Genomic DNA, 25,116 nt, shown 5'->3' on the forward strand with positions numbered 1-25,116 from the left:
AGGTTTGATGGGATTTACTGGGAAGCATAACCGTGTCTGTAGACCATGCTGCCTGACAATTTTCCCTAAAGAATTGTTGAGGTTTCCACCTTACACGTGTACAGGTGTGATCTCAGTTATCTGCGTTTAGAGTGACTTCTGGAGGCTCTTCATTTACTCACAATCCTCTAGGTGTTTTCTTAATTGCTTGAATCAGTGTTCATACTTGTGGAGCCTGAAATATGTCTACCACTCTTGTTTCCACTTCTAAAGGTAATTTGGAAGTTACTTCCAAATGTTCATTTTACAAGCTGTTGTTATACACTCATCTTAATATATACACTGTTTTACGCATGCTTGTTTATAACACCATTTTTGGAAGCTCAAACTTCAATATATTTGCTGACCAAAATGCATTTCTTCCTGACAATAAAATACCCATTGCTTTATGATGCTAGGATTACTCACATCTGTTGGGCTCTCAGCAACTTAGCAAGATTAAGAAGGAACCAGATTTTTATTTGCACAGGAAGTATATCCAGGGCTATAACAGTTAATGCTAACAACATTAGTAGGAAGGGATGTTAAATGTCATGTCTTAAAGCAATCTAACTTTCAAAGATTAGAATAATACCAAATGTTTGGGCCATGTCATCTGCCTACTGCATGGTTCATGGTGCTTACATCCGAATCACCTCATGCCACTGACTGCAGGAGATCGACAACAGATCCGATTCCTGTTCCCAGCTTTTGTTAGGATCCAACTCCTTCTTCAGAGAAAGCAGTATGTGGAAAAACACAGAAGCAGTGCAAGCAACTTTCGTTCTTGTTGCACTTTGCCCCCTACCCTGCTGTACGCTCCGCTTAGCTGCAAGTCCAGTGACAGAAATGAGCTCCCCAAAATTCCCAAGCAGCCTATCAGATTGAGGTAGGTGCTGTGTATGACTTATTTCTGCCTGTCAGATTATTTTGCAAGGGTGCCATACAGTAGCAAAAGAGTTGATTTCTGATTCGGGAGAAGATCTTTGAACAGCCAATTGATAATGCAAAGGAAATGTTATAGCCAATTAGCTTCCTCTGCCCTGGTTTCAACACAGGGGGAAAAAAAGAAAGGGGGCCTGCTTAGCCAAACACTACAGAGCCTGAACTCGGGCTTTGCTTTGATCTTCCCTGATCATATGCTTAACGAGAAAAATGAACTCACTTTTATTTAGCATTTAACTGCAGAATGAGAAAGTAGACATGAAGAACCAGAGATAGACAGCACATTGCATTGATTCACTCTAGTAAGCACTTCAATCCAGACAAATATCTAGAGATATACACATAGGTGTAAATAGAAATAAACACATGTAATATGAAAAAGCATAAAAACAAAAAAAAAATATTGTTTAATATTTTTGAAAGTCAAGGTTCCAGTCTGTCTCAATTCAGACACTGATATATTTAGCTAATGCTGTTGAAGTGGGTACTTCCCTTAGCTGTACATACTGTTATTACCACACCAGCATGCAACAGAGCAAGATGAAGATCCACTTTTGAAGGATCAAACTTTACAACTCTCAGTAAAGCCAGCACTTCTCCACCCTAGCTAAAGCCACTGTTAAATGCGATTTTTCACCCACGGATTGCCATTGAGCTCTACAGTAACTAACTGCAGCTTTTGCTGTTATATTTCTTATTTTGTGAGACTCTGCAAAGGTAATAAAATTTAATAAGAATAGAAGATTTTTCCGTGTTGCATGGTGAGGTAGATGAAAAACCATGATGCAAACAAGATGGTCATGCCTAGAACCTGCAACCTCAAGGCAAATATATATTAACAGATACAGGACACATAAAACCTAAGGCCTTGTCCTTTCCCAGCTGCAGCTTGCCCAGCCATGCACACCAGCATGAAGCTCTACTCAGCACCACAAGATAAGAACAAGAGCAAAACAAATGGCTAAGTTGCACTGGAACTCGTTTTGGGAGCTAAATCTAGTTTTCCTAAGTTTTTCTCAAGTAGGTACTCAGATAACTCTGTACCATGTCATGTTAGGGTTCTAGGAGATGTGGATCTGGATGAAGTTGTTGTCCAGGCCTTCTGATATTTCTCTTAGGAAGGAGAAATGTGTTCTTCTAAATGCATTGAAGCAGATGCTATTTCAAACCTGTCCAGGGAGTCACTTCCCTAACTCAAGGCAATCTTATTTCACTTTTTAAATAGCAGGAATAGGATTTTACACTCAAAATGAATGGCCAAGTCTACAGTGTAGCAGAGGAACTGAAAAATCAGTTGTATTGCTCATATTTTAATAAGATTCGAAGTAATTTCAGGACTATGGCTTAATTTACCATTCAAACTTGGCCACTGGTATCAGGAAGAAATTATGGATCAATTCTAGCAGTGTTTAAACTAAACATATTCTGATCATTCATATCTACATACTCTGGTTTAGGCACACAGGCATAAGACATTCATGCTCTGGTTGCACATCTTTTAGAGATTTCACCTGACGAAAATCAATCAGTCCTGACATACTGCCTGATATACCAAAACCAAAGACATTGCAAAACCAAACATATGATATAGCACATTCTTTATGTGTTTTCTGAAAGCGCCTATAACATTTATCAGAAATTGTTTTGAAAAATTTGGGGATTTAGGACCAACAGTGGCGGTCACACTGCACCATATCACCTGCACCATCATGTAGTTGGAATCACGCACCACACATGGAGGCACTAAATCAAGAGAGGGAGGAGGTAACTACTCCCTTATCTGTCCTTCGTCTCACTGAACAGAAAAGCAAATGTGGCACTGTCTCAACATTCATAAAAGGAAGAAGAAAGAACTTACTAATTATGATTCTTTACATTTAGCTTCTAATCCTGGCAAATACAATAGAGAAAGTCTCAAGAAATAAAGTCACTTCATTTCCAGAGAATAATGTAATGATGAGCAATAAGACACAGGATTTATAAAGAATAGATCTTGCCTGACAAACCTAACACTTTTTTTACGGAATTACCAAATTAATGGATGAATGGAATGGAATAAATGTAAAGCTCTTGGATTTCAGCCATATTTTTTAAACAGTTGGTCTGATCGTCCTCTCCCCTAAAGCAAAGGAGCTACACTGACATAAAACTGGAGAGCAAGAGAATAGGAGGTGAGCTTAAAAAGCTCAATTGAATCTGCTTCCCCAACCCCCACACCCCAAAATAAATCTCATTTGTCCTGAAATTTATACTGAAGGACCAAAACAAGGCTAATAAACACATGGTAGAATAGCAGCTTATAGGGAAGACAAGTAAATATTTAAGTCTTAGGTCTTGCCTTATTTAATACTTACAGTAATGAGCTAGAAAGAGGAGTAAACAGTATACTAATGAAATTCACAGGTGATATTAAATTTGGAAGAGACAAGAAAAACAAAGAGGCCAGAGAATTAGGACAGAGGGATTAGAGCAATCAGTATCATGGGCCAAAAATACCAAAACAAGAATCACCTTCAGAAATGCAGTGAAGGACATCAGCACAAGAGAAGGAGAAAATTAGCATGGGAGGTTGCTGTAAGAGGGAGATTCTTGGATGACAGAAACTTGCTAAGGACTAAGAGGATACAAAACAGCAAGTTACTTTCAAGCTCCTAATAAATACGGCAGTAGAAAAGGTCAATGTAATTTGTATGTGTATGTGCAAAGAAGCAGCAACACAGAGCAGCAAGAAGCACTCTCTGCAACACTGAGGTGTTGTGTGGGGGACGTGCTTCATTTGGGAGAACCTCTTTTCTAGTGAGATTTTCACAGACTGCAGGGAAGTTCAGAGAACCACAACACTTGGGAGTGCTAGAGGAGCTGGTGCCCAGGAAGTGATTAAATTAGAAACGCATCGGGTGAGCAGTGACTAAGAACGTGACAGAAACATTGAAAAGGTGTGTTCAGCAAGCAGGAAAAGAATGGAAATAGAGGCAAGGAATAGTAAGAAAAAAAAAATATCAAGAAATGGTTTTATCTCTGGACAAATCTCATGATAGGCATAATAGACATGACAGCTACACAGCTTGGACTTGGCTGGAGATCCATGAGAGTCTTGGATTGCTGAGTCTTCCTATTTCCCTCACTCTTTCAGTTGTACCTTGGGCATCTTCCTCCAACTGCATTGGCCTTGCTCCCAAACAGCTCTCTTGACTTTGGGCCAGGGTGTCTATTTGTTTCAGGTATTAGCGTATAAAGTGGAGGTCAAATTTCACTCCCACAAGGCCCTACTTCCACAGGACCTATTCCCCTCCTAGCGGCACAGCACTTACTGTAACTTCTGCACTGGAATTATTTCAAGCTCTCAAAAGATTTTTCTGAATAGTTCTCATGTAAACCTCATACAGGTTCTCTCTGAATTTATTTCCAGCATGGAAGAAGATGCAGAATTTGCAGGTAAAGTTGTGTTCTTGAATGAAATAGAAGGAATGTGATTCTGTGATTCTGTGAATGGGAGTCCAGTGAAAAGAAATGGAAGAAAACTCAGAATGATATTAAAATCTGTCAGAGAATGTGCTAGGACAAAAATAAATCGTATGTAAAGAGGAAGCCTGTGGAGTGTTGGGCACAAGTCAGCAGAGATAAGGGCTGGCACATTAGAAAAGGTGACCAATGCGTCTAGATGGAGCCAAGGTCAAAGCAGACATTGAAAAATATTCTGAAGGATTATGACTAAGATTGGCAGGGCATGTTAAGAAAGAAGAAGAAAATGCTTTTTCTTCATGCTAAAATGCTTGAACATTATCCTATCTTACCCCCTTTCTATTGAGAGACCACCTTCATGGTCACACTGCACATGAAGAGTCAGATATTTCATCTATTGCATAGAATCCAAGAAGCATTCCTCAAATATCTCTCTGGATATATCTCTCTACATTTATAATCCTCTTCTATAGGATGAATTTTAATAAGTGTCTCTTTTTCTTTTGTTCCCCCTGATTGCTTCAGTTTTATTGTGGCTTTTCCTTTGTTTTCATTTTCATGTTCTCTCCACTCTACTGCATTATAGATTCTCATTTTACTTTCTGTAACTTAGAGCTACTGTACATATATTTAGAATACATGGGGGTGTATGTGGATACAGATATTAATAGATACATGAGCATCACATAGCTCTCATTACTGTTCCAATATTATCAATTTTATTCACCATATGTCATGCTATTCAATCCTCACCTTCGCTAACTTTAGAGGGTTGTTTATACGTGGTTCATTAAAAACTGACATACAAATGTCCAGTCTTTCAGAGTTTGGGATAATTTTTATTATGTCTGTTGGCTCACAAACACAATGCAAAGGACCTGATAATGAAAGAATCTCAAAATAATGCAACTGAAGTTTACCTTAAGAGGGAATTTTTTGATAGCTAAAACAGCATCAGCCTAACGCTGTTTTATCACAGTTATACAATGGACAAAGATTGGCATGGTCAATCTCAAAAAAAAATAATGAAGTCACATAATGATAATCAGAGAGAACTCATGTTCATTTTCATTCTGCAGCATTTGTCCTCATTTGAATGTCTTAAGGCCAAGAATAAAATGGTCTACTGTCATTTGCAGTACTTTGAAAATCACAGCATTTGAATACTTTGCTCTGTGTGAATGATTGATGTCCATAAAACTAGCAGATCTTGTGTTTTAAAACTTCATTTTACATTAAAACACTGAACAAAACACAACATACTGTCATAATAAGCAGGAACTAATGTTTCTAAGATTAAACCCTGTAGGTAACAAAAAGTAAGTTGAAAAGCAGGAATGAAGTCCCTCTTTTCTATCACTCAAAATCTCAGGGCCAGATACCATATTTCATTTTAATCTCTACGCGCTGTACTTTCAGTTCAGTTTTCTATGGTATTATAATTGTTCATCCGTCAATATTCCTTAACGCTTTCTAAACCTCACACCGGATAAAATCAGCCCCTGGAGAACATCTCCCAGAACAGGGAATATGATGGATGCACAGAGCAGAGGGAGCTCCCTGCACCACCACACATGGTTGTAAAAGGAGGGACCAGCAGGTGTGAACCCACGTCCTCCGGCACCAGCATACATACACCAGCTCCATGAGATGCGATCGCAGTCGTGTATCTCACCCATCAAGATCAGGGCTGCATCTCTCTGATTGTCATGGAGACTGTTTCAAAGTCTTGCTGTGCTTCAGCAGCAGCAGCGAAGAGGACAATAGTACTTGGTCCTACACGGCTGAAAAGAAAGCAACAAAGCACAGTGGAAAAGGGAGCGAGCTGTGACTGAAAGGAGTATGTGTACAGTCAGATGCACTTTATATTGTTGTGGAGGGATATAGGAACAAGTCAGAACAACCTTCCAACTACTCTGATACAATTACTGCCTTCTATTCATGCATAGTCTCAAATAATCGTGCCTTCAAGATAAACACGGGATGCTTATTTTCAAGGATAACACATTTCTCTTTCCCCCTTCTTCCCTGAAGCTGAGATGCTGGGGTGTTTTAGATTAAATGTGTTAATTAGGAAACTATTTAGTTTACGCTGTCTTGTCTGGTTTTCCATTCCTGTGGGCACTGTAGACATGCAGGGGATTGGTGCAAATAATATACAGTGACTTGGAACAAGAGGTAGTCCAAGCCCCAGATAAGTGGAAGGCGTTTAATAGAATTGGTTATTTTGCAAGACCTGAGGCAAATAAGTGATTTGCAGAGGAGTGAGGAGACAGTTTAGTGTCAAATAGTAAATTTGCTAAGAATTGCAATTTACTGGCATGCCTAAGCTATTCTGAAGTTAGGTCAATTCTCACAAGAAATGGGAGTGAAAGGTATAACTGAGGAACACAAAATTCAAATTGGTATAAAACAAATGGGTTTAATCATGTCTCAGGAAAGAAAGAGAAAGAGAGAAAGAGAGAAAGAGAGAAAGAAAGAGAGAGAGAGAGAGAGAAAGAGAGAGAGAAAGAGAGAAAGGAAGAAAGGAAGGAAGGAAGGAAGGAAGGAAGGAAGGAAGGAAGGAAGGAAGGAAGGAAGGAAGGAAGGAAGGAAGGAAGGAAGGAAGGAAGGAAGGAAGGAAGGAAGGAAGGAAGGAAGGAAGAACAGGCCAAAGACATCTGAAACGTCAGACCAAACTTTCACTGTAAGTGTAGTTAATAAAATAGTTAAAAGTACAAACCTCTGAAAAATTGGCTGGTGAGCTGCCTGTCAAGATTTATGCTCATATTCCCACAAAAATCACAGCACCTCTCCAAGGACTGAGCAAAAACATTGTGAGTGATACCAAGGTTGTGATCTGAATAAGTACTTCGAAAATGTGAAGGACACCATCACTCTCACAATGAAAGTAAAAGGTTACAATGAAATTAAGAAAATAACAGAAGAAAATATGCTTTCACAAGCATCTTCCACAGCATTTAAGCAAACTGGCTTGTAGGAAGGAACTCCACTGTGCAACAACACACTGGAAAATCATGTTCATGTGCTACCTGTGACCTTTGGAATGGAAGAGTAGTTGGCTGTGGAAGTTGAGACTGTGCAAAGGACCCATATGGGGAATCTGTGGGGGCTTCTCTGCAGAGGACGGGGCTGTGGGATGCTGAGGCAGCCTCAAGGGAAATTACTGGTTGTGCTTCCAGTGACCACCACCACCCACAAAAGCACCAGCAGTATGACACTGTATTGTTCCTGAGCATGTGTGCAGCAATATATAATTCAGCTAGGAGAGATAACTCCACCTAATGAACAGACAGATCATGATAAGATCCACTGCCCTCAGCGGAAATGCTCCTGTTGACAACTGCAGACTTCTCCTGTTTGCAGGAAAGTTTGGTTTTTTTTTGCACACAGTAGAACAAAGAATAAAAAGTAGGTGAGAAGAGGTTCTAGGATTTGCAATCTCCGTTCTCCTTTCTCTGTGCTAGGCCAAGCAGCTGAAAGTAGGTTCTGGCATTTGAAAATTGAAAAGCTTGTTTATTTAATGCTTTGCTGTGCTGCTTTTCACTCCTGAGAGAACTAACTGCCTTTGGAGGTGCTGCAGATCATGGGGTACAGAGGGGCAGCAAGCAACACCTTATGTGAGAGGATGAGATTTTCCCCATGAGATATTTCATTTAATTCTGAGACAGAGTTCATTTTATTTCCTAAATAGAAAAGTGGGTCTTATTTCTTCCCAAGAGCCCAGTTTCTACATACAGCATATCACAAATCCTCTGGTTTCTCACGTGTGCACAGGATATCCAGTACAACAAACAGCCAGCTTATTTTTGAGTCAAATTGTTGTGCTACAACTCACACAGCAAATTTCCTTCAATATATCACGCACACCCGTTTTTTCCTCCAACCAGTTGCCTGGCTTCACGTGCAGAAAATGAGCAGCAGTGCGATTTCTTTTTTCTCTAAGGGACAGAATTACACCGTTTCACATGCCAGAGACCCACGTGGCACATGATGCACAGGAGTGCCACAACACTTTTGATAGCTGCCTACTTACTTACCCATTCTGAAGCTTTTTTGACCCGAGCACAGAGGCTGCAGCCATTTTGTTCAACACTGCTGCAGCCTGTCAGGCAGACGACGCATCTCCCACGTGGGTGGGGAGAGGGTTGGTTGCAGCTTTCATTAATATAAAATAAAAGCCACTTTAAGACCAAAAATATAAATTTTGCTGTCTCTATTCATAAAACGGAACTGTTCAGACAGAAGGGGGTTGTGTTAATAAACATTTCTGGCACATCTAATGCCATGGTGATAAAGCTGTTATTCCTGGGTAATGCTCACAAGGTTTGACAGCTCAACAAATGACCTCCTCGTGCAAACCTGTAGCTAACATCTGCTCCTAACAGGTCCAATAGATGCACCACACGGGAAGAATCAGTGGTGACCTTGTGCCTACCTCCGCCCACGTCCCTCAGTACTGTTAGGACATCACAAGAGTCATTACCAGCATTTAATTCCAAGGTCATTCTGTGAAATAAAATCTCTGAGAGACGCCACAGGAAGGCTGTCAGAGCCCAAGTAAATCCACATAGAGGAGACACTGGTAGCGAGGCAGTGAAAAAGACAACATAAAGCTGATCAAAATGAGATTTGTATGTGAGTAATGTGAGAAACTTCTTGTCACTGATTAGGTACACAAAATACTGAGGATTTTATGGGTTTTGCCTTGATTTTTTTTTTTTCAGAGAAAGCCAGTCTAAGCCAGTCTTCAAGAAGATCAGTTTTCATATGCATTAAAAACCTTACTTTTCCAGGCACAACGAAGCTCAAGCTCCAAATAAGTCTGAAATTTCCTCTGACGGGGATAATATATATCCTTCCCTCAGTCAAATCCTCCAAGAAACAACATCTTAGCTTTATTCCAAAAGTGAGCAGTTTTGAGCAAGTTCTCTTCAGGTGTTTATATAGCCTGGAGGTGCCCCCTACAGTCTGAGCCAGGTGAAGTCTGCCCGGTGTTCGTGTAGTTTTATGCATACGGCTAAACGCACACATTCCAGGAAAGAGAGATGACTGAATCAGATGACAGGGACTTAGAAGGAGATGCATTAATCATCACACTGGAGAGATACACAGACCATTGTTCCCAGAAATGGAAAAGCTTTTAGAAGCTTTTCTGTACTGAAGGCAGCGGTAATTACATTCCTACCTCCAGCATGGGTTGCAATGGGACTGATTCTCCTCTGTAGTGCCGCGGAGTAATATAAAAGAAGCAAATATGCTTGGAAGATCTTGGTTTTCCTCTTCAGGATGCACTCTGTGTAACTCCTTGCAAAACCAATGGAATATCTTCAGAACTGACTCGGGAAGCACAAGGATGCACACTTTGTTTCCATAAAACATCCCACAGCAGGTAGATGTGATTGTCCGTGCGCAGCGGAATGGACGACCAAGGAGATGAGCAAGATGAGGCCGGCATCGTCCCACTGCAGTCAGCAGTGCTGCAGAAGGCGCAAATCCACCTCGAGTCTGGCCAAGCTGGGAACCGATGCCCAGTGCAGGGGACCAACTGGTTTCGCCGTGGCTGGACAGCCTCTCGCACTTCCACTTTTCTGAGCATTATCACTGGCTTTGCACGGTTCCTCCTTGGCTCTGACATTAACAGATGATGGATTGGTTTGGGCGAGCACGTCTCAGGTAGCTGGCAGGAGCCAGGGCTTTCCTTTTCGTAGTCTGCACAGCAAATTCTTGAGAGCAAAACTGCAACACTGCTTTGCAAAGTAACTTTTTTAAGGCACAACAACTATATTTTTTAAAATCCCCAGCCACATTTCACCTCTCTAACCCACACGATATTTTAAAAAATGGTGCTTATGTGATTTCACGGCACACACAGACTCTTATCTTGTTCCCCCAAATACATAGATTCATGATGAAACACAGAAGCTGTTAAAACGTTATGCCCTATTAGCAGTACTGGAAGCTTGTTTTCTATCATATTTCACATCAGCTGAGATGCAGGACAGGAGAGATTCCTGGGTTGTTAATAGTTTGGTTACAGCACTGGGAAAAAACTACTTCGGATGGACTCTTTTTTTGTTTGGTTTTGGAGTTCTGACAGTCAGTGAAAATAACATATATGTTGTACAGCCTCAGTAACGTAATGCCATCAAATAAACCAACAGAGCATCTTTTCATTACATGCTACTTTCTACTCTGGTCAGCTCTAGCTCAAAAATCACAGAGAAACTGAATCGAATTAAAGAAAGACAACAAAAGGATTAGAGACAAGGAACGACTTTAGGACTTTTTAATATCTCTTGAGGAGAGATTAAAAGTATTAGGACTGTCTGGGGAGTGCTTCAGCTACAGGAGGCTCGCAGAAAGAGACTGTGCTGGTAGGCAGCCCCCAGGCCATTTACGATTTATAGCATGGGTCAGACCAAACGCTGTAAACACCAGGAAACTAACAGGTAGACAGCACACGTCTGTGCAGCGCTGGTGTCTTGGTTTTGATCAGATTAGTTCCTCAATAGGTGGGCTCCTGTTTTGAATCCATTTTTTTTCCCACAGGTAGACACCTGAAGAAAAAAAATTACAGTGCGCAAAGGCATGCGTCACATGGGAATGACCCGAAGCAGAGGAGGTGGTCAAAAGTGTGAACACTGCACAAGTGGAGAGATTGCAGCCTCCCGGGATGTTACAGAGACGGCAGTCTCCTACAGAAGGATGCTCCTGCCTCACGGTGAGGCCACCACCACCGCCACCCCTTCCAGACAGCGCTGCAAGCCCAGCCGCAGCCCACACTAGGGAGACCTAAAGCACTCCTTTCAGCGGAGAGCAAAGCAGCAACCAACGAAACAAATTCCTTTGATACAGTAGACATCTTCCCAAAATATGAAGCCCTTATTTTAATAGTTAATATCAGAGCAGCCACGTTCTGGTGCAAAACTCTGAAAAACACATGTGAGTCTTGTAAGCACTCAAATGAAGAGTTCGGTTTTCTTGATTTGTAAGATTTTTTCCCCTCATTCCCTCTCTGGGAAAGTTCTCAGTCTATTGAAACAAATGTTGACTGTCAATGTACTTCATAATTGCCTTGAAGTTCATTTCCAACGTTTGCAGCTATTTGTGGCTGTTGTTTGCTGCTGGCTTTACAGATTATATTTTTTCCCTCCTTTTTTCCCCAGTTCTACTTCGCAGCCACAGTTTAATAGCAGGATTTGTCTTCTCCAGACCCTGCCTTTACTCCTAGCTTGTTTGTTATTATTTCACACCATCGCCAATCCTGCTTTTGCATCTTGCAGGCAATGAGGTTGTCATGGATAACCGACTTCCTCGCTCCGCAGACAGAACTTCATTTAACTGCTCTTTTTTCTTCCTCTTCTGCCATGCAGACGAAGCTTCTTTTAAGGCTCTCTAGTCTTCATGGCTGTGAATAAGTAAAATCTTGCTTGAGCCTAAGATTGCCATGGTGACGGGTTTATTATCTACCCATTTGGATGCAGGTTATCCTTCTGGTAATTTTTGGCATATAGCACTCAGTTTGTGTTGGCGTTAATTGCTGTTTTGTTGGGATGCATTTGGAAGCACAGTGTACATGGGCAACTGGGGAAAATTATGTCATTTGTAGTAGCAAAATATGCAGACTGGGATGTAGCTTTGGAAAAAAAAAAAAACATGACGGGACGGTCATGTCATGGAGGCACAGTTCTGTGTTGTGTCGCTGGCTGTGACACAAATTGCATGGACAAGTTCTTTCTCTGTCCACACCTTAAATATTCCACGTGAGACAGAGGTGGTGCCGGACCCCTGACCTGCAGGATACCGGACACACAGGTGCCACCAGCGTTATCTCATTTCATATCACCTGGTATTCACTTTACTGAGCACCCCTTGTTTTCCGACAGCAACAGACCAGATGATTTTAACACCCTCCTGTGCACACAGCTGGGTTCATTTTACAAGAGGATGGGCTGATACGCCCTGACTTATCCCCACCCAGCTTCACACCAGGGGTATGTAGAAGCTCTGAGCCACATGGTAGCCAACCTTAGGCTGCAAATAAGTTATCAGATCCTGTCTGCAGCTCTTTGATCTTACACCTTGCCACATCTTCTGCACCTCTCCCATTCCCTGGTTGCTTCTACCCACCATTGGGAAGGTCCTGGGGGGAACATGATGGCCCAGAAGCTCTGCATATACATATGACAAGTCTCGAAGTCACGAAGCAAATGTGAAGAATGCAAAGTTATTGGTCTGAGCCTCTCTGCCACAGCAGCCCTGAGAGGTGTTAGCCTCCCCGTTCAGCTGGGTGGGATGTTACTGCACCAAGTAAAATGCTGAGCACCAGGTGTTTGGGCTTTTATTATCACCGCTTTTCTTGGTCAGGCCATTAAAGCCTGCGGTCTGTGCCCAAATCTGTATGGAGACAGAAAGTAATGGTCCAAGGAATGAGAGGACTACACTGTCCTCTTATCATTCAGCAGATTTTATGTCCCGGTGGAGATGACTTATGTTGGCAAATCCTCACATTGTCTTAAACTGCTCTCAGTCATGTCTCTCTGTTTCATGCATTTCCTCCTCTATCCACTGCTGATAAAATCAGCCAGCTTTCCCTCCCTACACTGTGTCAGCTGCAGTCACAGTCTACAGACCTGCACTTAATCCTGAACAACGGCAACAAAAAAACCCCACAACCAAATAAACAAAAAAACATTGGGGCGTGGTTTGAATCAGACAAGAATAAGCCTTGCCCAGGGTGTTATGAACAGTTCTGAAGACACTTATTTTACCAGTTATCTTTGGGCATTTTGCCCTTTGATTTAGGGTAGCAGAAAGCAAAAATCCTCCAGGGTGAAATGAAAAGAAATTGAAATCACTTAGGGATTTACTTTAACAAAATCTTAACAAGATCTTGCTTTTCAAAAATTTTATATAGTCTTTCCATTATTTGATAATTGCAATTATAGTATTGGAATTGATCAGTTGTACAAAAATAATTATACACCCTATTAAAGCAAATTAAAATAGACTTTAAATGCTGGCACCCATTCTTGCTGTCCCCAACAGGATGAACTAATTTGACCAGGATAGTTATACCACCTAAATGTTGGAATGCAGATAAGGAATTGTATTTATTTATTTATTTATATTGGCACTACAACAATGAATTTTAATGAAAGATTTGACTGTGGGGACAGTGCTGACTGGACAAAACCCATCGTGTGGGATTTTAATTACAGAAATCGACAGTTAAAAATAGAATGGAAAGTAGTTATTGCTGGGAAAGATTATTTGGCCCTGATGCTACGTGCATAGCTCAAAGAGGAATTACTGATGCTTATAACTAGTGAGGAAAGCTGGCACTCAGGATGAAGCAGACTTGCCTTCAGACCCACAGAACACAAAAGCTTTTTATTAAAAGCACAGGCCCCTTCCCATGGCAGTGGTTATATGCAGGTGGGGCTCAGGGCTGGCACAAAGATGTTCAATACATCGTAACTGGAATAGGAGAAGGGTAAGTGTGTGATCAAAGCATGCAGGAATTAAACACGGAAGGAAAGGAAAGGAAAGGAAAGGAAAGGAAAGGAAAGGAAAGGAAAGGAAAGGAAAGGAAAGGAAAGGAAAGGAAAGGAAAGGAAAGGAAAGGAAAGGAAAGGAAAGGAAAGGAAAGGAAAGGAAAGGAAAGGAAAGGAAAGGAAAGGAAAGAAAGGAAAGGAAAGGAAAGGAAAAGGGAAAGGAAAGGAAAGGAAAGGAAAGGAAAAGGAAAGGAAAGGAAAGGAAAGGAAAGAAATGGAAAAAGGAAAGGAAAGGAAAGGAAAGGAAAGGAAAGGAAAGGAAAGGAAAGGAAAGGAAAGGAAAGGAAAGGAAAGGAAAGGAAAGGAAAGGAAAGGAAAGGAAAAGGAAAGGAAAGGAAAGGAAAGGAAAGGAAAGGAAAGGAAAGGAAAGGAAAGGAAAGGAAAGGAAAGGAAAGGAAAGGAAAAGGAAAGGAAAGGAAAGGAAAGGAAAGGAAAGGAAAGAGAAAGGAAAGAGGAAAGGAAAGGAAGAGAACAAAAAAGCCAGTAAGACCACGCACTGGCCAATTCCAGCTACAACCACAACACATCCAATCTGTAGGAGACCAGTCTTAGATGTAGTCCCTCTGACCTTATCAAACGACCTGCTGTCAGCTGTGTGCCAGATCAAAGGGCATGAAAAGCACAAACATCCTTAATTCTCTTCCTCCTGAAACTTGCTTTCAGTCAAGACAATGTGTGATCTGATCTCATCAACATTCCCCGTTATAGGATTCACTGATGCCAGGGGACAGACCGTCCTGGAGGACAAGGCTCCCCTGCCTGCTGACACACCACAGCAATGATCATTTCTGAGCTACAAGAGCGACAAAAAGTGACAAATGCATGTCTTAGAGCTGGTGCCTTTCAAAAGAAATCACCAGTGATGGAAATTGACTCCATCGCTGCAGCGCAATCCAGCATCTATAACTATTGCTATACTCGGAAGAGCAACTTGCAATCTGATTGCTATGCAGAAATAGCTTGAAAGAAAGTGGTGAAGTAATATTCAGTGCTGCTGGATGAAAAAAAGTACCGGTGGGACTCGCAGGGGAGAACCCAAACCTGTCCTCTCCTGCACAGAGCTGTGGGGGCAGCAGCAACAACAGCATTTCCCCCTTCCAGCTTGTGCAATGTCACAACAAAATAGTACGTTTTAACCAAACACCACCAACTGCCCATTTCTTTACCTGAAGAAAGCAACAAATCATAAGATCCCAGCTGCAGCTTTCTTTTCACACCCCTCCATTCTACCCCCCCAATCAAATAAATGACATTTTGCACCAAGGCTTCCCTTCTGTTAAGCACCTTGGGAGGTCTTCCCATGCTGTCATAGGAATATTCCCTCTGACTTTCATCCTCCTTTGGTCCATTATCAGCTACAGAATCACGTAAGAACTCCGTACAAAACCCAAACTGTTTCAATCTACTGAATTTTAAAAGACTTTTGGAGTAATGGGTGAATTGGTCCCCAGCGAATTTGCAAAGTTACAGGTGCATAACAACAACACGCGACCACTGTTCAAAGCAGCAACAAAACACCAGTTGTATAATCATTAATCTCTGCACTAAAACCAAATGTTGTTTCAGCTCTGGTTTACCAGCCATTAAAATAAGCGATTACAGGAATCAAGGAACAATTCAAACCTCCAATGTGTAAAAAGCCTTTGATCGATTAATTTTGTTAGCTCATCATATACACAACAAATAACACCTGCAAATTAGAGATACTTTGGATTGCTAGATGCTGGCAGAATAAATCTGCATAGCTACATTAACTTCATAAAAAATGCTATTAAATGTCAAGAATATCATAAAAAAGATTTACCTTATTGAATAACTATATTTGCTGAAGGGCATCAATGTGTTAACATTAGTGTTTTATACAAAATTCATCCCGCAATATAGTAGCTTCACCTCTAAAGCCTATTACAGCTCTATCCCCTTGGGCAGAGGCTGGAGAACTGCCATTTAATTGTCAGTGCTATAAATTAAAGGAGTGCTTGAGTCAGATGTCATCCAGAGCTTACGGACCCAGCAGAGTGGGTAGGAAGTGCTGACAGGGAGCATCAGCCTGGTGAGAGCCTTCCCAGTGGCTCTCCCAGCACTCCCAACCTAATTAATTCTGCTGATCTTCTACGTGCACCTGCATTTGCATTGTATTTAAATTAAATACAGCGATGTGTGCTGAGCTTGGCAAAGCCCGGATAGCTCAGAAACAACAAGCATAAAGGAAAAATTGTGATTCTGCTTTCTTGGCTATTGTTTAGCACATTATAGGGGGAAATGTAAGCCTAATAGCTTACAGAGTGCTACAATTCCCCCAAGCGTTAAGAATTATGTTACAACCCAAAGCAGAGGATCACTTCCAGGGAATATTTGAAGCCATGATTGCCCAGCACATGAAAGTCACAGTCCTAATTGGCAAAAGAAGTTAAAATATATCCAAGTTCCTTCCTGAAGGCAGAAATCATCTCAGACTGGCAGCTTTGTGACTCATGTCTGTAAGGAATAGGTAACAGTGGCAAGCTGCAGGCACTGACCAGAGGCCACCAATTCACCCATAAAAACCAGGACAGTCTTATCCAGTTGCCTGCTCCTACGATTTGAGCTGTTGGCTTGCTTTTTCCAATTTTTCTTGAAAAGTGAAGATAGTACAGTCTCCTCACTGCAGCCACAACTTTGTATTTATAGATTACGGAGTGGCAGAGTCAATCAATTCAGAGTTCCTACTTCAGATGTCACCTCAACTTTCCCTTCTCACTTAAAATCTTGTCATAACATGAAGTTCTTCCTCTCCTTTTCCTCATCAAAAAAACAAATGGTTTTAGCTTGAAAGGGTACCCAGACTATAAGCCTATGGATGAAAGTCAAGGTCTACCAGTAGTGAGTGTTGATCTTCGATTCACACATCTGATATCAAGGCCATTTGTTTCACTACTAACTGTGGTGATATGACAGCACCAAAGTCTGCAACCACTCTCATGTAGCATTCAGTTACTTTCATTTTTTATGCATGCATTTCTGGTGCTGGCAGTTGAGTTCTCCAGGGAAACTGTTCCAGCAAAGCGGAAAGTTCCTTCAGAGCAGGTTATTTTACCCTAAGAGCGTATCATCACTGAGAGTAGTTTAAGCAATTTGCCATTTCTTTCCTGATTTGATAATTACAACTTTATTTCCCAGAGTCAAATACAGGATTTAAGAGCTTCCTTCCATTTGAGTTCACCTAGGCCACTTGAAGAAAACAGTCAGAAATCAACATTCAAAAAAATCTGATTCACTCTGATGAGCAGCAGCAAGGATATGGAAACACTTGAAATTCAGTGTGGCTGGGAGAAAGCTGCCTACACTTCCTACTGAATTTGTGAGAAATAGATGCAAAATAGAAGCTGAACATGCACAGATTAACATGGACACAAAAGTAAAGGATACAATATATTTTAATTAAGCCTCATGGAGCAAAATGAGACTAAGCAATTAACTAAATTCATGCAAGTGCCAAGGGCTGTATCTGCAGGAGAAGTTTGGCATGACCACATTCCTCTTCAACACACCTAAATATAAGGCATCTGAAGTCAGGAGCTGTGAATACAGCCCTGAGCTCCCTGTGCACCAATGGAGGAGGAAGAAGAGACCCCGAGGGACTTCCATAGGCCAGCACCTGACGTGAGGAATGGCTAAAGCCCCCGAACAGGAACATTGACCAGGTCTGAGACTTCTCTCCAGAGATTAGATTCCATCCTCCCACCCTGAAAAGGTATATTTGGGCAATCAGGTATCACAGCCTACACCCCCGAACTAGACCAAGGTAATTATGACACTCCCTATGAGGAAACAACTCAGCCGTGACGGTGCTGGAAATGGAAGACCAGAGACTATGCCCTCTTTGCTCTGAGAGATACAAACCCTCTGTTCCCCTCACAGGCATAGCCCAGATAGAGCAGAATGGTATAAAATTTACCTGGAGCGCATAAAAGATGTTGTTCCATGCCTGGTACCTTTCTGGTCACACTGAAAAATACAGGGTTGCAAAAAAACAGCCCAGATTAACAATTTGTTTGGATGTTTTAATAGGCAGGGGAAGTTAGCATATAGACAACTCTTTATTTCAACAATCTTAGGACAAAAAAAGATGAAAATGCCTCCCACTATTCTCATAATTTTGTAAAGCTTGCCAGGGAGGATTTGATTTTCAACAGCAGAACATCCTAAGTCACCTTCAGTTCACTGATGACAGGATATTTTAAAATCTGATTACTTGTTCAAAGAGTGAAGTGGTATAGTCAGAACAAAAACTTAGTAAGTAATATGGGCTATTTCCAAGTGTAGCAAACTAAATAATTCAATATATATATATGTATAAAAACCAACACATTACCTAATAATCAAAAGGTAAGGGTTATAGTTTCGCTCAGTAATTCAGAATCAGAAATTGTGTATTTTTCATCAAGGAATCTGACCCAAAGAAACTAGGAAAAGATGAGAGAACCCTGAGAGAACCTTTTATGAAAATCTGGAAAAAACTTGCATTATCTCAAACTATGTAGAGGTACTTAAAGACTCATTTTTTTTTTTTTTTTACGTTAACAACTAAAAGATAGGAATCCTGGGAAATCAATGGTGCGGACACTAAGAAAACTGACGTTTTTACACTGTTGTAAAGACAGACTCCTGCATCTCCTTGAAAGAAAGGACAGTGATTGCTCGTAATAGAAATATTACATATACCAGTGTAGAAATGTAGACTATATTATAAATCAGTATGAAAAGATCCCACGCTCTTTGTTTGTATCAATCAAAAATAGACTAAGCACTGGAAAACTAGAAGGTGCTGAGACAGCAGAGGTGCCGGGAGGATGTAATAGATGCTGAGCAGAGTGATGTCCAACGTGCAGTGGTAGAAATAGGATAATAAGTTTTCTAAATGTTTAGCTGAGATATCAGTGGTGCTTAGTTTTGGGCAAACGGATTTTGACCAGCAAGTGCTGACCCAAGCTTTGCTGGCTGCTTTGTTCCAGGAGCTGTGGGAAAGATCACTTGTGCAAACTCTGAGCTTGTGCATTGCCAAGATATACTGTAGGATCCACCCCTTAGAGTCCACCAGACTGGTAGCAAAAAACAGGCTTCTGTAGTCAGGTCACCAGCATCCCCCATCACTGTAGGTACTACAGTGTGTCCTAGAGGTGTCCAGCTGCTGCTCCTGAAGGCTGTGGCCCTACTGTAGGTACCACATCACATCTGCTGAACCCACACGGATGTTTTGACTGGGGCAAATGACTCTAGATGCCTGGGATTCTCCCCAAATGATGTGAACACTTTTAGTAAGCTCTGAAGTAGCCTTGAAACCCTAGATAGATTTGCCAGTGGTAGGAGAAGTGCTACTGTGCTGTAAAGCCTACCATATGCATCTGAGGCCTGTCAACCACTCAGAGACCAAGACGAAGTAGGGAGGAATCTGAAAAGAGGAGATAGGCCCTGCTCTGCTGCCTCTGGCCCAAAACTGGGGCAACCATCACCTGACTGCAAAATCACTTTGAATAGGCACGAATGCATGCATTTGTCTGCAAATGTGCACACCAAATAGGATTTTGCTTATAAGATGAAAAGTTTTGTGTTTTCTTTTATGGAAAAGGACTCTCCTAAACACGAGACTATTCCTCTTCATTTGTTATTCACCATTTACATGTTTAAAAAATGTTAGTTCTCCAGTCACAGAACAGAAACACGGCACAACCTGAGTAATGAATTGTCAAAGTTCACCAGCCAACAGCAGGTTCCTCCAAACTGTCTAGCAAACACTTATAAATGCTAAACACATCTGCAGAAATCCATGCTGATTCAGAGCTATTTTCAAATAAAAGCAGGCATATTCATCACATAATATATTCCCAACAAATAATTCAGTCAGCTTCAGAACCTGGCAAACAACAGAATGCAGTACTAAGAACTTATCAGAACAGAAAAGAACTGTAAAAAACTCATTTTTTTCAAGAATCCCTGGAATTAACATGAAGTAAAAGAAGAGATATTGGGTAGCCAAAAGATATTGTTACTTTGCTGAAAGGTGTTTTCATTAACCAGCAACAATGATTTGCAATTCTATAGCACTTCTCACAAAATAACCATCCCATAGAATTTTATTGAGGTGCTTCTCTGGGCTGACCAGAAAAGAAAAATGATGAGCAGTTCAATATTATTGTATCAACCAAACGGAAGTGACCCATCTGACAGAAACAACCTTAATTTCTGACTGAGAAATGACAGAGTTGGAACCTGTACTTATATTTTTACTGTGTTTAGCTAGACATGGTAACTAAGAGAAAACACAACTAAATAAACTGTAGCCCATCCTCTACCTTTGGTTCCTTTCTTCCTCACCCATAAGAATATAGAATTACAAACCTGAAAGTAGAAGTTGCTAGCTTTTAATGGGAGAGCAAGAGAGCAACCCCAACAAATCACTGCCAAGAAATGGGTTTTCACAGCTGTCCTCATTAGACAATAAAGAACATATTCAGAAATTTCCTAGGAATTGAAGAAAACAAAGCAGGAAGAGGTCTAGAGGTTACCTAGCTCATCACTTTGCACAAGGCAGGATTATCTCTATTTATACCATCCTGACATATGCTTGTCTGTTCCTAAAAGACTTCAGTGATGAAGAAACCACAGGCTCCCCAGCAGTCTACTACAAAGCTTAGCTAAATGCACTGGTAGCAAATTTAGCCTAATGTTTAAGTTAAATCTCCCTTGCTGGAATTTAAGCCAATTACTTCATCTTTGTAATGGATATGGAGAACATTTGACTGTCTTTTGTGCAGCTCTCTTTTACATATTTGAAGATTATCATGTCTCACTTCAGTAACTTTTCTAATTCCTTCTGTCCAGCCTGGTTCTTTCAGCCTTCCCTCCAAGTTCATGCGTTTAGGTTTCCAGCTATTTTTGTTCTTCTCCCCGACTTCTTTCCATATGGCCTGCCTTGATGTTGTAAAATGATATTTGAAACAGGACACAATGCTGTAACAGACACCTCAGTGATGCTCAACAAAGTTTTAGTTCCTACGTCCTATGGCATTCTGTTCACGTATCTTCACTTGCTGTGTTTTATTTTGTTATCAACAGGAACATAATATTTTTGACCCTACTCACATTAAGATGCAGTTGGAACATATTTTTTGACTTATTGAAAAAAAAAAAAAAGCCATTAAGTATGAAAGTAATCACAGAAAATGTGATGGTGTGATTATGTAAACTGATTAGGTAAACTATAATATTTGAAAATAACCAGTACATTTTTATATTAAATAATATATATATTCAATGTTTTTTCCCTAAAAAAGGCAATTATCAGATAAGGTAAAACACAATGGGAATGCACAGAGCAACTTCAAACATGGTAAAATTTTAGCTCAGTCACCTTATTATACAGAAAAATGCATTTGACAATGTACGCTTGCACTTCCTGATCTGTCCCACAGTAAAATACCTTCCGGTATTATCTCTCATGTAGTCTCAGCAAGCAATTCTGATCTGTTGGTTGTTTTTTTTGTTTTTGTTTTTGTTTTTTTGCAGAGGTGCCATTACAGTCCTGGGAGTAAGCTGCCGACACCCTGAAGTTCTCCTTCTTGCGGTATTGCCAGGGCACTGCAGGAATGATTTGCCTCTCATTGTTCAGAGAATACTGAGTGATGCAGAGTAATGAGCCATGACACTGAATAAATTGAAGGAATGAGATACAACAGAAAGCATGGGACTGAGTCCTACAGTGGAGACCTTTGTGTTGGTTAATCTGAACCTTTAATTTAATTAGATTTACGTGCAGCGACAGCAGAGCATGAGGCTTTAGTACACGGTCAACCTCTTAGCTATTTTCTGGAAGAACCGGTGTAGTGGGTTTACGTGGGACGGTTTTGGTAGCAGGGGGCCATGGGGTGGCTTCTGTGAGAAGAATCTAGAAGCTGCCCCATGTTAGGTAAGGGCCCTGCTGCTGAGCAGAGCCGAGCCAATAAGCGATGTTGTTTTGCGCCTCTGTGAGAGCATATTTAAGACAGGGGAAAAAAAACGCTGTGCCACACAGCAGCTGGGAGAGCGAGAGGAGTGAGGAACAGCCTTGCAGGCACCAAGGTCAGTGAAGAAGGAGGGGGAGAGGTGCTCCAGGTGCCGGAGCAGAAGTTCCCCTGCAGCCCGTGGAGAGGCCCCTGGTGGAGCAGGCTGTCCCCCTGCAGCCCACGGGTCCCACACGGAGCAGATCTCCACGCTGCAGCCCGTGGAGGAGCCCCCGGTGGAGCAGGTGGATGTGGCCTGGAGGAGGCTGCGGCCCATGGAGAGCCCCCGCAGGAGCAGGCCCCGGGCCGGAGCTGCAGCCCGTGGAGAGGAGCCCACGCAGGAGCAGGGGGTCTGGGGGGAGCTGCCGCCCGTGGGGGACCCGTGCTGGAGCAGTTTGCTCCTGGGGGATGGACCCCGTGGTACGGAGCCGTGTGGGAGCAGTTCTGGAAGAGCTGCGGCCTGTGGGCAGCCCCCCAGGCTCAGTTCGGGAAGGACGGCATCCCGTGGGAGGGACCCCATGGGGAGCGGGGGCAGAGAGGGACCGTGAAGGAGCGGCGGAGACGAAGCATCAGGGACTGACTGCAGCCCCCATTGCCCTGTTCCCCTGCACCGCTCGGGGGGAGGAGGTGGAAGAGGGTGGATGGGGGGAAGGCATTTTTGGTTTCTTTCCTTTGTTTCTCACTTCTCTAGCTTGTTAGTAGTAGGCAATAAATCTTACTATCTCCCTATGCTGAGTCTGTGCTGCCTGTCACGGTAATTGTTGAGCGATCTCCCCGTCCTTATCTCAAACCCTGAGCTCTTTGCATTGTATTTTTCTCCCCCTTTCCCTTTGAGGAGGGGGAGTGAGAGAGCAGTTGTGGTGGAGCTTAGCCGCCCACCCAAGTAAAACCACCACACCCAGTTTTCCCAAGATGAAACAGAATACTATAAAAACAGCCTTGTAAGAAGGGCATGCTACAAGTTCTCATGTTAGGCTGTTTATTGCTATTACAAGTACTGTTCCGTAATGGGCACTGGGCCTCACTTAGGGAAGCAGCAGAGGACAACCCCCCAAGCCTAAGGGACAAGTGAAAATATCACCTTTATCTACCTGTCCGAGGCACAGAACTAAAGGGCTGCATTTGATCCAACCATTATGGACCCTAAACCAGATGCTGGCATCTGGGTTCAAAGGAGTGATGAGCATCTGTGCATCAGCCAGCATTGCCAGGCCCTAGTTCCACGCCAGGACAACATGGGCACTCACAGCCCACACTCGAACTACAGTCACCGTCTCTGGGGGTGTTTAAGGCAAGGTCTGATGTGGCACTTGGGGACATGGTTTAGTGGGTAATACTGGTGGACCAGATGACCTTGGAGGTCTTTTCCAGCCTTCATGATTCTATGACTCTATGTGGTTTCTCTTCCTGCTGAGCTGACCTTAGCAGGCTGGAGGGGTGGAAAGGAGCAGGTCTTGTGAAGACAGTGCAGAAAAAAAGGGTAAAGCCCTACACTACTCCCACAGATCTTGAGACTGTAAGGTGGGGATCAAATCAAGATGACATCTTCACCACCACCTGGCAGGCGTTCACATTCAGCATGCAATTTCTTTCCTTATGAGAAGGTGAGCACAAAGTCTGGATATGAATTCTAATGGTTGTGGAGCATTTGGATTTGAGGTATTAGCTTGGATCTCTTCTTCCTTTCCTCTTTACATTGGCCTTGAAGGAACTGAGCAGATTCTGACAGAGCTGAATTTGGTTATGCTACTGTTGCGTTTGATCCATTCTGCTCACACCTTTCAAATCTTCACAGACAAATGCCTGCCCTCCGTCCAAGGAAACCTTGTAGGCGAGGCTTGTGCTAAAATGCACTTTCTCTGGAGCAATTGAGCAGAACCAGTTTGCAGCAACACGTCAGCAGGAAAGATGCAAAGCCCTCACATTATCCTGGAAAAGCTCCTTTCTGAACTCTGCCACAGACATCACAGAAACCCCCACATCAGAAACTAACAGTCTCAAATTCATGCAGTATGTTCTAGATTTCTGCAGTTAAAAAGTAGTTTGAATTATCTTTATTAGGAAGTTTATGGCATAACATGAAAATAACACGTGGCTGAATGAATCAAAATGGATTCAGTTATGGAGAAGTTCGCATGGAATTTTATTAGACCCAGTTTCATTGAATATTTTCAATGAAAATAGAAAAAGTCTAAAAGGGCAATTCCCCCACTCCGCTTCCAGGGTTGAGGCTGTTATATGCTGATGTGGTGGTTCCTGCAATTATTCTTTAAGTTTCTCACTTCTGGACTTCCACAGCGACACTTGAAGGGCACTTGGAGCATACCAAGTGCAGGGAAATCAGGCAGGGTCTGCTAGCCTTTGGGCAGTGTGACACAAACACCAAAGGATGGATGTAATGATCCATCTTAGACAGAAGAGGAAATCCACCCAAGAAATGGATGACCTCGATGGCCAACCCCACTGAAAGCGTCCAAGGATGGATGAAATGGTAGGGCTGGCGAGGAAGAGGAAATCCACACAAGACCTGGACAACCTCAACCGTCAACACCCCTGAAAGTGTCCAAGGCTGGATGAAATGGTGCAGCTGGGGAGGAAGAACAAATCCACACAAGAACTGGATGACCTTGACAGTCAACACCCCTGAAAGCATCTAAGGATGGATGAAACAGTGCAGTTCGGGAGAAAAAGGAAATCCACCCAGGAAACGGATGACCTTGACAGCCAACCCCCCAATAAGCGTCAAAAGGTGAATGATGCAGAAATGGAATTGGACCCCCTGACAAAGTTTTTGCAGACCATCAGGGCGTGCATTGACATTAACAAAACGATGGCAGTTAGGGACAGACACCCACCAACAGCGTTGGCACAAAGCATCAGAGTTCAGCCTGCGAAAAGCAATGTCCAGGCCACAGACAGATGCCCACTAATAGACTTGGCACAGACCATCACAGTGCTGCCTGAGAAGAGCAACGTCCAGATCATGGACAGACACCCGCCAACAGAATTGGCGCAGACCAGCAGGGTGCAGCTTGAGAACAACGTCCAGGCCACAGACAGACACCCACCAACCAAGTCAGTGAGAAGAGTCACAATGCAAAATAAGAAGATTA

General features: G+C 42.3%; 1 long non-coding RNA gene across 1 annotated transcript; it reads left to right on the forward strand.

The window, feature by feature from the left end:
- The first annotated feature begins 837 nt into the window (after positions 1–837).
- Positions 838–24,100, forward strand: LOC308189957. Its single transcript, XR_013946752.1, has 3 exons — positions 838–907; positions 10,978–11,149; positions 21,531–24,100. It is a non-coding gene; the product is annotated as an uncharacterized lncRNA (long non-coding RNA).
- The last annotated feature ends 1,016 nt before the right edge of the window (positions 24,101–25,116 follow it).

Source organism: Anser brachyrhynchus, assembly GCF_964034855.1.
Source record: "Anser brachyrhynchus genome assembly, chromosome: 1".
In the NCBI taxonomy this organism is placed as follows: domain Eukaryota; kingdom Metazoa; phylum Chordata; class Aves; order Anseriformes; family Anatidae; genus Anser; species Anser brachyrhynchus.